This window comes from Meriones unguiculatus, chromosome 6 (genome assembly GCF_030254825.1).
Source record: "Meriones unguiculatus strain TT.TT164.6M chromosome 6, Bangor_MerUng_6.1, whole genome shotgun sequence".
In the NCBI taxonomy this organism is placed as follows: domain Eukaryota; kingdom Metazoa; phylum Chordata; class Mammalia; order Rodentia; family Muridae; genus Meriones; species Meriones unguiculatus.
The window spans coordinates 80,132,795-80,146,966 of record NC_083354.1 but is presented as its reverse complement, the minus strand read 5'-3'; the positions used below and the strand labels follow the sequence as shown (position 1 = coordinate 80,146,966).

The window sequence follows — 14,172 nt, the reverse complement described above, 5'->3', positions numbered from 1 at the left end:
CTTGCTCAGCCAGAATACTTGCTCTTTTGAATAAGTTGTCTTTATATTTATAGAGTAGTAAAGTCCTCATGGCTTAAAAACTATGCAACAGTCACCCGGAATCATCTCCCTACATCTTCTCTTGAACCCTTTGTCCTTCACCGACGGTTTCTCCTGCTTCTGTTAAGTACCAGGATCGTGAATGGAAAACATAGCTGGACATCAGAATCCAAATGCCCGTGCCCATTCACCACCTACTTGCATTATTATCCTCTTCCAGGATAGAGAGGTTTGAACACATTGCTCCTCACATTTCCTTTTTCTAATCAATTTTATAAGTTAAACTTACATAAGCTGGAGGAAAGCCTCTGGCAAGGACCTGGAAAGCAAGCAGATAAGCTGTCAGCGGAGGTTGGATCTACATACATTTTGAAAGTCATATGGCATTTGAATGAATATTCTTGCATGAAAATCTGAGGGCACTAACAAATATTCCTTTGCCTGAATTTTAATAGTATTAAGGAATCTTCATTTCAATTATTTCTTTTACTTTTTTTTAAATGAAATTAGAAGCAATTTCTGTTTACTATAAAGGAAACTTTTTTTTCAAAGTGTAATATTCACATGATTTTTTACAATTTTTCTTAAGGAGAAAATAGGCAGTAATTTGTAAACACAGTTACAAGTAGCTAATGATTCAAATAAAAAGAGAAAGGCAATGCTCAGGTACTACTGAGAAGTCTACAGGCCTTAGTAAAAATTGCCATTTCCAATGTACATTACAAACACATTTTCATACTTCAGAAACATATCTTCTCCCAGGCCATTTAACACACAGTGATAAGTTGAAATTTCTGGACTGCCCCTTCTGTTAAGGTAGTCTTAACCCAAAAGGTTAGCTGAAGTAAATACCAACAGTTTATGTGAGAAGTTCTTGTTTCTCTCTGGCCCCATAGGATCAGTAAGCTGAGAGATTCAAATGCAGAACTGTCCAAAAATATTTTAGAAATTTGAGGAATCTACGGGGATACCTGGCCACTTATGACTGATATACAGCTACTGTGACTCAGAGATTAGCTTGAAGTTTTTAATTATGTTATACTAATTTGTTTGATTCATTATTATATCATTTTATTTATTGAATTAACAATAGCTATAAGTGCCTGTGACCCTGCGCTTGTCAGCACAGGTCTGAAACAATGGGACGTTAGCTATGTAAGCATATCTTAAGTCCTTACAAATACCTTGCTGTTTCCAGGCAACCTGTACTCCTCACTTTCATATGACAGCAGCCATCCCCTGTCTAAGCAGTATAGGCCTGGGTAACTTCATGTCAACTTGGTGCAAGCAAATGTCATCTGAGAGGAGGGAACCTCAATTAAGAAAATTCTTCTGTAAGATGGGGCTGTAGACAAGCCTGTAAGACATTTGGGGGGTAGTTTTTTAGACAGGGTCTCACCGGTAGCTCTCTTGCTGTCCAAGAACTTACTATTTGTCTTGAACCCACAGAGATCCACCTGACTCTGACTCCTGAATGCTGGGATTAGTGGCTTATACCACTACATATAGGGCATTTTCTTAGTTAGTGATTGATGAGGGAGGGCCCAGCCCATTGTGGATGTCATTCCTGGGCTGGTGGTCCAGGGTTCTATCAGAAAGCAGGTTGAGCAAGCTATGTTAATAAGCCAGCAAGAACCACCCCTTCATAGCCTTTGCATCAACTTCTGCTTCCAACTTCCTTCTCTGTTTGAGTGTCTGTACTGCCTTGCTTTGATGATGAACAATAATGCAAAAGTGTAAGCTGAATAAACCCTTTTATCCTCAAATTGCTTTTGGTCATGGTGTTCCAAATTACTTTGGGACATGGTGTTTCATCACAGCACTAGTAACCCTGAATAAGACTATTATTAAATACATAAAGGGAAAAAAAGAAAAAAAAAGAATGAGTATATTTGTCTCAATGTTTTATCTATTTTCTATGTTGAGAAGGCATAGACAAAGGCTTTATAAATGTTTTATGGATCCTTTACTGGTTAAAATCAATGTGTTGTATTGCAGTTTCAATAATTCGTACAGTTGGTTTAAAATTTCATCCTCCATCCAAAATTTGAGTAATGAGGAAGCCCTTCATGAACTTTGTAGTAGCCTCACTTCCCACGGCCCACACACATTCACTAAAGAGCACCAACAAGAGAGAAAGCTTATTATAGGAAATAATTAATTCTCCAGGCTCATTATCCCAACAGTTATCCTTCTTTATTATGTCTCACTGAGATATGTAGCCAAGTCCAAAAATGAAGATGAACAAAAACTGAGGATGGAAATGTGGGAGCCACAAAAATCAGGCATCACGACAGCAACAAATCATAGAGCCTCCCATCTCAGGGGCCGGTCACGTCAAAGGGCTGCATGAGAGCAGATAGAGGATCAGGTACAGAAAGGGAAATTCTTTCTTCTAAGCCTCATCACAGAGTGTGAGACTTTCGGCCTCATGCAAACATGGATAAGGCCTCAGACACCATGAGCTAAAATTGTTGGAGCGGGGACTTCCTCAACTCTCACAAAATTAAAAACAAATTGTTAAGTGTTTTTCTTAAGTTTTGAGTCTGCTTTCAAAGCCATCCATTTCCCACTCTTTGTGAACCAGGGAATAGCCTACTCAAGGGAGATGGAGAAGACAGTTAAAAATATATGGTCCTGAGACCTGTCCCACTTCCACCAAATCAGAATCTGCGATAATAAGAACTGGAATTCATGGTAAATTGGAATGTTTACCATGATACCTGTGCAAAACAAATTTTGAGACATTTGGCTAAAAGAGATTTGGAGTATGACAAGAACACTTCCCATGGATATGAAATCAAAAGGAATTGACTTAAAATGCTGCTCAATGGGTAGATACTCAATTTTTCAAAATTATTATGTATACTGAAGACTGTCATCTTAAAACAATTAAAAACAATTGTATACTTTCAATAAAACCAGAGTGCTGGACTTAGGAATTAGGTCAGTAGTCTGGCATATACAAGGCTCTGGGTTTGCTCTCCCCAATACTGTAATTATAATAACAATAAGTAATGTTAATAATAAAATAATAAATTTTAAAATGAGGTAAACAAGGCTATGAAGCATCAGTAAAAAGTGTCACCCTAAAGCTCATGGTGCAATGAGTAACTGTTCAAGCATCTGTTGTTTATTCAAGTCGAGCTTGTCTTTCTGTCAGGCAGTCATCAACACTCCTTAAAGGAAGCAATTAAGGCAGCCCATTACCAAGGAAACCAATTTGATTCTATAGCTAGAGTGGTTTGAACTCACATCAACATTCTACTTGGATTTGAATTATAGGTTAAACCAAGTCAGAAATCTTCAAGAAGCCGGAAGGAAGAGTTTGGGAGAGATATATTTAGACAGGAAGCACAGAGTTGACAACCCTCTCACTCTCCAAATAGTGTGGAATTGACTGGCTCCTCTTTCAAGGAGATCGCTGACTACCAAAAACTGAAAACAGATGTATAGCAGTTCCTAAAGAGACCTTTTGATCCTCAACTTTAATGATCTTCCTGGAGATGACTATGTCATCAACAAAGATAAATGCAATAGAACTTCCTCAAGTTATAGCCATCAAATTCAGTGTTCGAAACAAGTGAGCTGATGAGCCCACTGTATTCTGTACCAATCCAATTATCCTTCATGACCGTGATGAGATATGTGCACCAAGTTTTAAGCCAATAACACATAATATAATCTTGGCTAGGAGATGTGCCTGAATGTGGAAACATTACCCACATTATCTGACAAGCTGAGTGTGATTCGCCACAACCCACACAGAGAATGACAAGTGGTGTCCATCTATAATCTCAGCACCCCTGCTGAGATGGGAGGCAGGAAAGGAGATTCTCAGAAACTTGTGGGTCAGCTGCTTTGGAACACACAGAGCAGCGTCAATAGAAACAAGTAAGATCCTGCCTCACCAATACGGAAGGAAAAAAAACCAACTCACAGAAGTTGCCTTCTGACCTCCATTAAGAACACATACACAATTAATTCATTTACAATATACATTTTTTAAAATAAATAATGTAATCCAGAAACAGACGTGGAGGCAGAAGCCATAGGTGTTAAAGCAAGTTTTCTTCTTCATGTGAGTGACCTTGGGAATGGTGTCTAGGCTGGAAGGCCTTGCTGAGGATAAAAGATGGTCACTTCCTCAAGCAGAGAGACACTGCTTTAACTAGCTGTGTGGAAACACTGTTTGAGTTCGCCTTCCACTGTGAAGATCTCTGACCAGTCCAGAGGTATGCAACCTGTGCCTGAGCCCTGATCTGCTCCACAGCTTTGTGTTGATCCCATGGATTGGAAATCTGGAGGCTGGTAGTCACAGAGCAAGCCAGTCCCTGTCCTTGACTTGATAGCCAGGTGCCTGAAATACCAGGGCCAGCAGAAACCTTGGAGCTGGTCATGGAATATGATAGCCTCTGTTGAAATGTATGTAGGTGGGGTATTGCTTACAAATGGTGTCAGGCAGATGAAGAAAAAGCTAAAAAAGGGACCTCAGACCAGATACATCCTATGCAGCTGATGTCTGTTGGTGGGGGACTTTCTTCAGGTGACCTTTTTTCTGCAGGGGACCAAAGCTGAAAGGGAACTTCTCAGGGCTGTCCTTCATTGCCAGCAGATGTGAACTTCCTCACGTATACAGAATTAGAGGCAGGTCAAAAAACAGCTGTGAAAAACTGCAAGCGGAATGATGACAAAAGACAGATGAGTTGGGATGTAGCGCCCTTTTCTTCTCACACCTGTTTCCAACCCTCTGAATTGGCCACATATGTTATCAATTGTATGAGCAAAGAGCTTGTACCACTCATGAGCCAAAGACCTGATCACAGAAAAGCAGCGTTGTGCGTCAGCATCACTGTGTTCTCAGTAGAGAAAAACGAGCCTTCTGCTTTAGGCTAACTTCAAGAGCCTCTTCCTAGGATGTCATTTCATCTGTCACCTGGACAGGACCAGGCATCATGCTCCCAGTCGAGTGAACACACAGGACAAGAGGCTCCAGACAGCAGTCATCTGCAAGATGCCGCTGAGGGCAACAGTGCATGCAAAGAGAAAGATGGTTCTTTGGAGCCATCCATCCCAGCAGCCTCTGTGGGGGAAAGTACATTACCTGTGTTTGAGGCATCCAGCTGGAAGAAGCAGATGTCTCAGGACTTCCTGGGGACCAGGTTTTAAATCCAGCAGACTCTGGAGCCTCAGCAATACATGGCATGCCTGCCTCTCCACATCCTGGTGAAAATCAGGTTACTCCCCGCCAGGCGGTTAGTGGTTCTTACCCATATTCATTGAATACTACCGCATCAACCCAGCAGCTTCTCAGTTGGTTTGAGAGCGACGCTATAGATAATATCCTTGCAAGCAGTGCAAGAAAAATGTACGTGAAAGACGATGGGTGGCACCCAAAGCCCTATTGTGGGGATTGCCTTATGTCCGGGTGTAGCGGGTGTGCTGCTGCGGGTCTCAGAAGGGCTTTTCTGGTGGGTAAGACACTGGTGGGTATGACAGTCACTGGCTACCTGCCTGCCACAGCTTTAATCGGGCAAGCTGTAAGAAACCAGGAGGAAGCCAGACAGAAGAGTATTGAAATCCATGTGAGAAGCAACTGAAGGAGGTCGGGGAAAACACCTGGATAAACATCCAGACGTGTGACCTCATCCCCAACCTTTCAGAATCTGCTCAGATCACCCTGCCATTGCTCAGGCATTTTTTTACAGCTCTTAATTTACCCTCTGGACAAGAGATAAATTCTGTGGTTTTGTATAACGGTGACAACGTTTGACCCAGAGTGGTGTTCCATGGCCTGACCCTTTCAGCTATAAAGAGTGCTGCCTGTTTTCCTTCATCACGACACTCAGAGGTCACCAGGCAGTCTCCACGTAGGAGATCCTGAAGTGCTCCACCACTCACTCTGTTATTTGAAGTGAACGGAAAGGAAATCCAAACCTTTTGATGAGAATTGTACCTAAGGGCCAGAGAGATGGCTCAGAGGCTGTTCTTCCAAAGGTCCTGAGTTCAATTCCCAGCAGTCACATGGTGGCTCATAACCATCTACAGTGAGATCTGGTCTTCTGGTGTGCAGGCACACAGGCAGAATGTTATATAAATAATAAAGAAAGAACACAAGCCTTTAAAAAAAGAGAGAGAGAGAATTGTAGCTAAAAAAGAAGTCAGGCACCTTGCCTTAGACCTTGTGTATTTGATTCTGTGAAATGAGGTTTGGGGATGGAGGTGAATTTTATGCCCAGTGCTGTTTACAGTGCATATAGTGGTTGTGTTTCCAAAGGGCCATGAAAGTGCGTATTTAACCTAAACACCTTTACCTGCAGATGAGTACTTTGAGCCTCTGTAAGTAATATGATTAAAATACAGTTGTCCATGATGGGCAGCTTGTTCAACCTTATCAGCACAATGCAGCTAGGACAGTGTTGAGACTACTGTTGTATTGTCTCCTCAAAATTTGCACATGCTATATGAAATACAAATATTCTCTAAGTAAACCATTAATGTTTCCTAATTTTAAAAAGAAACAATGAGGCACAAAAAGAATAAAAGAATGTGACACATTAAAGATCTAAAAGTATGTTCCATAAGACTCCCTACACTCTGTCCAAAGTTTGTCTGTGAGTCTCTGCAGGGAATCTTATGGAAGAAGGTGGAGACAAAGTAGAAGGACCTGGAGGGGACAGGAGCCCCACAAGGAGACCAACAAAGCCAAAAAAATTGGGCCCAGGGAGGACTACAGAGAATGATGCATCATCCAAGACCATGCATAGAATAGACCTAGGTGTAGCCCATAGACAGCTCAGTCTCTATGTTTGTTCCCTAATAAGAACAGAAGAGACAGTCTCTGACATGAACTCAGTTGTCTGCTCCTTAATAAGTTCTCCCTGGTGGGATGACCTATGCAGCCCACAGAAAAAGAGGATCCAGGCAGTCCTGGTGGGACCTGATAGGCTAGGGTCAGACAGTAGGGGAGGAGGACTTCCCCTATCAGTGGACTATGGAAGAGGGATAGGGAAGGAAGAGGGAGGAAAAGTGGAGCCAGGAGGAGATGAGGGAGGGGATACAACTGGGATTCAAAATGAATAAATTGTATAATAATAATAATAATAATAATAATAATAATAATATTATTATGTTCTAGAAGCAACCAGTTGAAGTACTTCTGGGAATGGAGATAAAAGAATTAGAATACTAAAATCTGTGTTTTAGTTCAAATCCCATCCTCATATTCAGTGGGCTCCACAAATCTCAAACATAATTTCTCATTAAGATACAATCCTATAAGCATCATTGGTAGATCACCCACTAAATCCACACCAAGTTCAAATACTTATCATTTTTAGCTTCAAATCGTATTTCTGCAGCTGAATGTTCTCTTCTACCTAGGATGTTTTATTTACATAACAGCACATTTGGCTTTGGTTTGTTGTTATGTTTCATTCCTCTCCCCAGTAATTTGTTCTCAGCACCTTCTGCCTATTTCTCACATTTATCACAATTTCTAAATCAGAAAAAGTCCTCAGTCCTTTGTCTTACATTTTCTTTTATTATCACATGTTGATTTCATCTAAACATCATGTGCATGGCAGCATTCCTGAATGCATATCTGCAGTCTGTGGAATTCTCCTAAAACCCAGAATCATACGCAAAATAGCTGTTTATTAATGAGCCTCCAGGAGGTAGTGTTGACCAAGGTAAGAGTTCTATTTGAACCAAAATAGATCCTAAAGAATTGCTACAAATTACGGAGCAGGCAGATAGAAACCCATGTTCCTTGCCATGCCATGTTAAAAGGTAATCACTGCCTTTGACCGTCTCTAATCCAGCCTCGGCCTCTATCTTTATCTCAACTGAGTGGCTTCTAATGTAGGGTTCAAAGGTGAACTCTGGTCATTCCATGCACAATGCTTTCCCCCACCCACCATGGTTTTAACCATTCAGTTGCTCCATCCGGAAACCTGGATTAATTCTTAACACCTCTTCATGCCTTAGTAAGTCTCACTGGCTCATCCTTCAAAATACATATTCAGTCCTTCTCATCTTCACTACTTCAGTGACATGCTGGCTGAACGCAAGCACCTTGTCTGAATCCCAGCACAAGACTTTGCGGAAGAGTGAATCGTTGGCCCCAGTTCTTTCTTTCCTGTTTTTGATTATGCCTTTTATTACCATTAAACTTGAAAGATCTTGAATAACTTTTTAAAGAGTCTAATAACAATCCAGAATCATTGCCCCGTGTTTTAATGAGAGGCATTGTCATATTACAATACAATTTTGGAATAAGTGACAAGGAAGAGACTTGTGCTTGAGACATTACCAGGAAACTATATCTGACTAGTTTGCTTGCCCCAAGAGGATGTGAAGCTGCAGGTCCAGCCAGTGCCTCATATCCAGCTTAAGTACAAATGACTCGTATCCAAACTACCAATGATTTTTAACTCCTAAACAGAGACATCACCTCCCTCACAGATGATCTAGGATTTCTCACTGATGGCTGAAGAATAGGTATGCCTATCACTACAGAAAGTGGAGAAATGTATAACCAGTAGAAGGCTTCCTCTCATCTCCTAAGATCTTGTCTGTATGTCCCAGATAAAGACATTTTATTGTTGCTATTTACTTATCCTACCCAATTTGTGATATTTTAATTTTCTATTTCAGATTGACATTGCCAATAACATAATAAACATAAATATGTCTTTATTTTATTATTGTGTTCAAGTTATTGTGTTTTAGATGATTTGGACTATAGGAGCTGTTGTATAATAGGGTTGAGGCATCACCATTGCAAGGCAGGCCAAGGTGTACCCCCTGAGGAATTACACTCCACGCAACAGATCTGGTATAAGAGAGATTTATTGTGGGAAAAGGCTGGGTAGAGAAAGAGAGAAAGGGGTATCCATTACAAAAAGAGAGAGAAAGAAAGAAAATGAGGGGACAGAGGGAGAATAGAGAGATGGAGAGAGAGAGAGGGAGAAAGGGAAAGAGAGATAGAGAAATCTAAAAAGATAGGGTGAGAGACAGGAGTATGGAAACAGAGGGAGAAGAGGAAGATCAAGAGAGCTGTGGTGGCAGCTGGTGAGTCTTTTAGATCGCACGTACCTGATGGATGCCAGTGATGACTTAAGATGTTGCTAGGACACTGAGGGCAAGTTACTGGGATTACCTGTGAACTAACAGGAATAAGCAAAAGCATGATAACTTAGAAATAAGTTAAGTTATTCTGTTTTCAGCTTCCCATGTTTACGAAGTAATCTTTTAGTAAATCTCAGTCAGCTCAGAACCAAAGTCAAATTGGTGTTGTGTTTCTTCACAAATAGTAGTCACTGTTTTGTGTCTTTGTTTTGTGAAAACAAAGTCATTTTTATACATGATGACAACATGACATCTGTGTTTTAGTTTTAGAAAGTGCCACTCAAAGATTCATAAACATATTTTCACATTTAAAAATAAACAGCATGTTTATATATCAATAATCAAGGACATTGTCAAGGAAAATATAATTTAAACCGTATCTGAAGACAATTTGTCTTTCGACTTTTTGAAATGCCCTCTTAGCAAATGAGATTTCAAATGTCTATGTTCCTTCTTTCAAGTTAAGATATTCAACAAAAGCCTGAAATTAGTAGTAATCACCACATTATAAGGAAATACTAAAATTAAAAATATTAAAATTAGAAAAATCAAATATTTTATGATTAAGAATTTATAAAGGTCTATTAAGAGGCAATATACTCCTCTTTCATATTTGGTCTTTTTCTAAATAAAATATTTATGCTTCAGATACATTCCTTAGAATGCTTAATTTACAACACAAATAACAGACCTAATCTTCATGTTAATTGGCTCAAAACCAGTGAGCATTCCACTCAGGTGATTAGAGATTAAGACTCACAAACAAAACCACCTGGAATGAATGTAGCAACTTTCAAATGCTATTAAACACCCACACTCTTTGGAGCAAATTCCACTTAGAATGCCTGGAGTTTGTTTGATTATTTTTGTATTTACATTTTCATTTTTCCTGCTGTTTTTTCCTTTGCTTCCTTCAGACAAAATTAGCCATTGCACACAAGCACAGCTCTCTCTCTCTCTCTCTCACGCACCCTTTGTTACTGACAGTGCTTACAAGATCCCTGATTTCCTCTTGCCATTTTTTTGCCCCAGACACCTATATTTCAGATTTCACTGGTATTCATGAGGGATCCTGCCACAGAGCCATGCTATAGGATAGTTACCCGGGTAAAACAGTCATGTCCAAGGACCTTCCACTCTGAGGCTTATGAGGCATGCGAAATAGGAGGTAGAAATTATATAAGAACCAAAACAGTGGGTGAAGAGCTAAGAAATGCCATTCCCTCGTCTCCGCACAAATATTATAGTCACCATTTCTCATTAACTGTACTTATCTTCACTGAGACAACACAAGACCAGCTGTATCAACCATCCAGTCAAGGAAGGTGGGAAGAGGCTCATGTCTATTGATCGATTCTGGGAATGGAGAGTCACTGCCTTTCATTGTGTAGCTCCAGCTGACCCTCTTGGGCTCCAGTGGGAAGCTCTAAACCTGTGGTCATACGGATGGAGCTGGATAACCCTGGTGAGTTACAAAACAAAACACAATGATTTTAAGATGAGAGTGTGAGAAAGAGATTTGTGGGTGGACAAGGGTGGGTGGGAGGTGGGAGGTGAGAATGGTCAGTATGCAAAGTGAACATACATGAGACTGTGAAGAATTAAAGGAGTGCTTTAAAATGTGTAAAGTGAGCAGCCATCCCCAGTGGTAATTCTTTTCTGAGTTCTTCAGAGAAGAGACCCAACGTAGATACGTCTTGGCTGAAACTGCATTTGTACGCATTGCTAAGGAAGGGTGTTATCCTTGCCTTATCTCACTTTCACAATTATAGTTTTTGGTAATTTTCAAGCCACCTACATTTTTTAAAATTATAATATTTTATTTTTATTTTTATTAATTACAGTTTATTCCTTTTGTATCTCACCTCTAGCTCCCTTCTTCTTTCCCTCCCAATCCCACTCTTCCTGCCTCTTTTCCACCCATGCCCTTCCCCAAATCTCGTCCTCCCTCCCTCATCTCTACCCATGCCTCACTCCAAGTCCACTGATAGGGGAGGACCTCCCGTTCCATCTGATCCTACTCTATCAGGTCTCATCAGGAATGGCTGTATTGTCTTCCTCTGTGCCCTGGCCACCTACATTTTAATTTAGCCTCATTTAAAAGTTGCTACAAGAGAGAACACTGTCTAATAAGGAGACCCAGAGGAGACAGTGGTGGTCAATGCAGGCTCTGTATCTAAACAAAATAGGCCCTGAAGAATTGTTTCAGCTTCCCAATTAAGCACAATTGAAGTTGATGTGATTTGCTGTGAAGTGTAAAAGAAAAACAGGATTTTGATCAGAAATTCTCCAGTTCTAGCTCTTCTTTGGCCAAATGCCTCCAGAACTGCGTTTACATTCTTGATGGTGTTCCAGTAAAAATACAATTTATTTTATGTGATTTGTTATTTTCTATAGTCTTGGCTGGCTAGCTCAGACTAAAATTTTAATTGAATAATTCAAGCATCTGCCAAAAAATATAAGCTTGCATTGGTAAGAAGCGAAAATCAGACACCACACAAAAGCTTTAATCATGAAAGCAATTCCAGGTCATGGGTTTACACTATTACCAACCCCCAAGACCAAGACAGCTAGTATATATAGTTTTGTTTTGTTTTTCTCTTTGTGCACATAAATAAACATTAAGAAATCTATCCAGACACTAAACACTACTGTGAATCTTTGGAGTGAAAAATTTCAGCCTTTTAGTAGTAAGCAGCTTTCACCTCTACAATGGGCAGTGAGGGTGAATTGCCAGTGAACTGTGCCAAGGGGAGGAAATGACACTGGGAGTTGTTGGGGATCATCATTTGTCACTCAGGAGTTCACGTGAATGTTGTGAAATTACCTGTGTGTAGTGGGTAATATGTATCTATGTATGCATGTGTATATCACGCATACAAGTGTATACTATGTTGCCTCACTGAGAGAGGTGCACATATATGTGGCATAAGCTTGGTTGGAGACTAGGGATCGCTATAAATGCTTTCCTCTATCACTATTCTCCTAGCAACTTAAATCCAGGTCTCACCGAACCTGAAGCTACTCACTGATTAAACTAGACAGCCTGGCTAATGAGTTCCACAGGTTAGCCTGTTCTGTCCCTCCCTACCGCACAGTGCTGGGGTTCAGACATGTACAGCCACTCCTGGCTTCTTATGTGAGCCCTCGAGATCTGGACTCAGATCCTCATATTTACAAAGCAGGCGCTTTCCTGAAAGACCATTTCCCCATCACTGAGAGTGCTTCTGTCTATAAGAAAACAAGAATATAATTTAACCACAGTCTCAGTACTTTTGGTCACGCTTGTGAAAGGCAATTTCGTATGTAAGAAAGCCATAGTAAAATAAGAAAATGAAATCTGACTTCATTATCTGTCCAGAAAATACATGTTTCTCTAAAACGTAACTATGATATCTATAGTACAAATACATTAAATATGTTGAAGTATTAAATATATGTGCTGGCTAGTCTTGTGTCAGCTTTACCCACAAACTAGAGTTACCTGAAAGGAGAGAACCGAAATTGAGGAAACGGCTCTCTAAGATCAGGCTGTAGGGTATTTTCTTAGTGATTGATCGGGGCAGGCCCATTGTGGGTAGAGGCTTCCCTGGGCTGGTGGCTCTGGATTCTGTGAGAAAGAAGGGCAAGCAGGCCAGGAGTAGCAAGCCAGTAAGCAGCATCTCTCCATAGCCATAGGCTTCTTTATCAGCTACTGCCTCCAAGTTTTCACCCTGTTTGAGGTCCTGTTCTGACTTTTTTTTTTTTTTTTTTTTTTTGGTCATGGTGTTTTGCCACAGCAGGAGAAACCCTAACTAGGGCAAGTAATTGCAAAACTTCAAATTTATAGTAGTCTACCTGTTGGTCTGGAGAGTGGATTGGATCATAATTGGACAGTTGACAAAAGGAGAGTTATTAAAGTGAGATTGAGTTGTTTCTTTAAATCCTAATATACCTGAAATTTTAGTAAATCAAAGATATAAATTCCATCTTTTCAGATATTGAACTAAAATTTTAAATATTTAAGAAAAATAATTTGGATGACAATGATAAATAGGGAAAATGTAGCTGATTGTGTTTTGATGGTTTATTCATCTGTATCATCTTATTACACGTAGGGTTTCTCTATGTAGACCAGGCTAGTCTGAAACTCATAGAGGCCTGCCTCTGTCTCCCATGTTGGGATTAAAGACTTATGCCCATACTCCCAGTTGTATCATATTCTTGGGAGTGTATCTAGCAGTAGATAAAGTTTACAAAATATATGTATATATATATATATATATTACTATAAATATTGAACACTAAGCATTACAGTAGAGGCTATTTTCTTATAGCAATATACACTCAAATGAGCATGTAAATACACAGTTTATGGAATTAAAAAACAATAAAACAATAGTGGAAAATGTTTGGCCTAGCCTATAAGAGAATATTAATGAGTTTAAACAACAAATGAATTCTTTAAATATTTAGTGCCCAAAGGAGGAGGAAGCAAGATTGCAGAATAACATCAAGAGAGATGCATAGGAAGAAAGCAAAGAGAGAGGATAACATCAACTATCTTTCACTGGTGATTTCTTTCACTGTGGTATGCAAATAAAGCTTTAGTGCATGAGCCAATAGTTTAGTACAGTTTCTATATTTGTATTTTTTTATTTTTATTATATGTATTTTATCCACTTTACAACCTTCTTGTAGATTATAGGTTAGGAATCAAGTCTTCTATCTGCATGCTGCACTCTAAAACAGAGGAAAAGATTTTCTAAAACAGAGGGACATGAAACTTTACCTCCAGTTTTTAATGTCGAAAAATCACTTTTGAATTTCCAATACCACTTAGTTGTGTCATTACTCTGAGTAATTACAAGCACATTTCACTTGTATGGGATACTTTTCCTTAAGAAATGTGAAACTCAGAGATTTGTAAATTAAATAGTGTTTTCAATGCCTTGAAATGGTTTGCAATATTAATACAGATTCTTTCAGAGTCAAAAATTTTAAAAAAGGGAACCTCTCCAT

General features: G+C 39.6%; 1 pseudogene; it reads left to right on the top strand.

Moving 5' to 3' along the window:
• Positions 1-5,617, top strand: part of LOC110565498 (F-box only protein 34-like) — an 80,572-nt pseudogene extending 74,955 nt beyond the window's left edge.
• Positions 5,618-14,172: the final 8,555 nt, after the last annotated feature.